A 3,354-nucleotide genomic window follows, 5' to 3' on the forward strand; every position below is an offset into this window, starting at 1 on the left:
CCACGCATTATTGTGTATGGTCGTTCGCGCTTCCACTCCCGCTTTATTGTCACTTTCAAACTGTGTGCCGTACTGTCCGTTGAATAATTTGCTGTGACGTGGTCTTCCATTGTGAGTGTGGAGCATGTGCGTCTGTTCTCCAAGAACCGATGCTGCGGCAGATAATTCACCTTTGATACAGCCCGGGAAGGATCGTCTCCGTCATGTCCTCACTTTCAGTGGGGTGAATACTGCACATCAACACCCGACGTCAAGGTAAGTGATGCTTGCACAATTGTAGTTTGCTAATTAATATATCAGACGTTGCGTAGCATGACATTACCACAGTTGATCCGTTGTACTATTGCACACTCGTTTGGATACCACTATCTACTTCGTCGTTCACTTTGGCATGAGAATTGTTTTTAGTTCTTGAGGTTTTTTCCCTTTCTGTTAGTTTCTCAAGTTCAGCTTTTACATATTGCTCGATATAGACATAAAGTCACATAATCATTTTGACATAAAAATGCACGTTACAAAGGCTTACGTCTAAGGCTGACATTCCACCCATTATTTGTATCAAAAGTAGAAAATTCTTATACACAAAAACATTACAAAATTCGTTTTTCAATTACAGTTGCTGCTTAGTATAGTTTGTTTGTTAGCTTAAAAAAATTCCTTTGTACATAAATACGAGTAACTTGTTTACATTCCATTACATCGTGTTACTATATATACATTTAATGCATCCACATTTTATTTTCGCATCATGCATACATCAATAATGAGAGTTTAATATTTTCCTAGAAACAGAGAAAAACATTTACATCAGGATTCTACATTTCGCGTTGCTGGCTTAACTACGCATTGGCGCCGCCTCCTACGTTGGGGAGGGAATAAGGAATACTATTCAACTGGTTTATGGACTACTAAGGAAATGCTATTCGTCCATTCTTAAATCACTTATCAGGAAACTCCTCTTTCATGGAACCGAAACGTATTAACTACTCATGTACTATATACCATTGTGTTGCTTATAATTATTTACGTGTTGCTTTGTGTTCATAACGCAAAAGTTTTGCATTACATCATGCTTACCTCTTCACGATTATGTGGAAATGTCGTAGTTTATATTCGCATGCGACGCGATATGAATCGAATAGTTTTATTTGAGATGACATGCCTCTGTATTTGTGTGCACTTTGTACTCAGTAGGTTTGGGTAGATATTTGGAGTTACACTGCGACAATGTATATTCTTATTCTTCACTTACTTGATGACGAAGACATACACATACACATACAAATAACTAAATCATTTCTTTGAGGTGCTGCCCGTTTTTTCATTTGGTATCTATAACATCCGTCGTAAACTTCTTCTACACCGAGTCGATGCACTGGTCACTGCAATATAGAAAACTTATAACTAACTTATAAACTAATTGTGTTTCGTAGCTCATAGGCAACGCATATACTCAGTCATCACATTCGTTCGCAGACGTTTTTCATATTTCTTTCTTATTTGCTTATATATTTATTTACTTGCATTTGTATTCCTTTTATTCATTTACCCTGCAAAGAAAGTTACTTTGACATCGCCTCCGGTATCTTATCCTTTTGTTAGCTAACACGTCCTGTATGTTTCGTTGTAATAGTTTCTTTTAATTCTAGTTACAATGTATATATTTTAGTATTGACACAACTTCGCAAGTTGATATAATTGTAATATTATATTCTTTCGTTCCCTGATAGTAAATAAAGTTGTTACGTGTTATTATTTATTTTGAAATTGGGCTTGATACTTATGCAGCTTCGCGTTTCTATTTGGTTGCGCCTTGAGTTAGGCTGTTGCGCTTGCGCAAGGTCAATGTCCCCTGCCTAGTACTGATGTAAGCATGTATTGTTGAGTGCGCACAGCTAAGTCGTACGCCGCTCCGGTTTGCATTTCACTTCGCGTGAAGCTGTGTTTTGACACATCCTTCTGGTCAAATGTTTGTCTTTGCTTACAAAACAAGAAAATTAATTAAAACTATAGACAACGGCCATTCCATGTTGAATACACCGGTTCTTGTCCGATCACCGAAGTTAAGCAACATCGGGCCCGGTTAGTACTTGGATGGGTGACCGCCTGGAACGCCGGGTGCTGTTGGCTCCCCTTATTCCTCCCCTATGAACCATGGACCTTGCCGTTGGTGGGGAAGCTTGCGTGCCTCAGCGATACAGATAGCCGTACCGCAGGTGCAACCACAACGGAGGAGTATCTGTTGAGAGGCCAGACAAACGTGTGGTTTCTGAAGAGGGGCAGCAGCCTTTTCAGCAGTTGCAAGGGCAACAGTCTGGATGATTGACTGGTCTGGCCTTGTAACAATAACCAAAACGGCCTTGCTGTGCTGGTACAGTGAACGGCTGAAAGCAAGGGGAAAGTACGGCCGTAATTTTTCCCGAGGGAGTGCAGCTTTACTGTATTGGTAAATGGTGATGGCGCCCACTTGGGTAAAATATTCCGGAGGTAAAATAGTCCCCCATTCGGATCTCCGGGCGGGGACTACTCAAGAGGATGTCGTTATCAGGAGAAAGAAAACTGGCGTTCTACGGATCGGAGTGTGGAATGTCAGATCCCTTAATCGGGCAGGTAGGTTAGAAAATTTAAAAAGGGAAATGGATAGGTTAAAGTTAGATATAGTGGGACTTAGTGAAGTTCGGTGGCAGGAGGAACAAGACTTCTGGTCAGGTAGCCGGCCGGTGTGGCTGAGCGGTTCTAGGCGCTACAGTCTGGAACCGCGTGACCGCTACGGTCGCAGGTTCGAATCCTGCCTCGGGCATGGATGTGTGTGATGTCCTTAGGTTAGTTAGGTTTAAGTAGTTCTAAGTTCTAGGGGACTGATGACCTCAGAAGTTAATTCCCATAGTGCTCAAAGCCATTTGAACCATTCTGGTCAGGTAACTACAGGGTTATAAATACAAAATCAAATAGGGGTAATGCAGGAGTAGGCTTAATAATGAATAGGAAAATAGGAATGCGGGTAAGCTACTACAAACAGCATAGTGAACGCATTATTGTGGCCAAGGTAGATACGAAGCCCACGCCTACTACAGTAGTACAAGTTTATATGCCAACTAGCTCTGCAGATGACGAAGAAATTGAAGAAATGTATGACGAAATAAAAGAAATTATTCAGATAGTGAAGGGTGACGAAAATTTAATAGTCATGGGTGACTGGATTTCGGTAGTAGGAAATGAGAGAGAAGGGAACGTAGTAGGTGAATATGGATTGGGGCTAAGGAATGAAAGGGGAAGCCGCCTGGTAGAATTTTGCACAGAGCATAACTTAATCATAGCTAACACTTGGTTCAAGAATCATAAAAGAAGGCTGTA

At 41.1% G+C, this 3,354-nt stretch overlaps 1 non-coding gene across 1 annotated transcript; it reads left to right on the top strand.

Moving 5' to 3' along the window:
- Positions 1 to 2,012: 2,012 nt before the first annotated feature.
- LOC126196012 (5S ribosomal RNA) lies at positions 2,013 to 2,130 on the top strand. The gene has a single exon (XR_007538634.1). It is a non-coding gene; the product is annotated as a 5S ribosomal RNA (ribosomal RNA).
- The last annotated feature ends 1,224 nt before the right edge of the window (positions 2,131 to 3,354 follow it).

The sequence above is a fragment of the Schistocerca nitens genome, chromosome 7 (assembly GCF_023898315.1).
Source record: "Schistocerca nitens isolate TAMUIC-IGC-003100 chromosome 7, iqSchNite1.1, whole genome shotgun sequence".
Lineage (NCBI taxonomy): Eukaryota > Metazoa > Arthropoda > Insecta > Orthoptera > Acrididae > Schistocerca > Schistocerca nitens.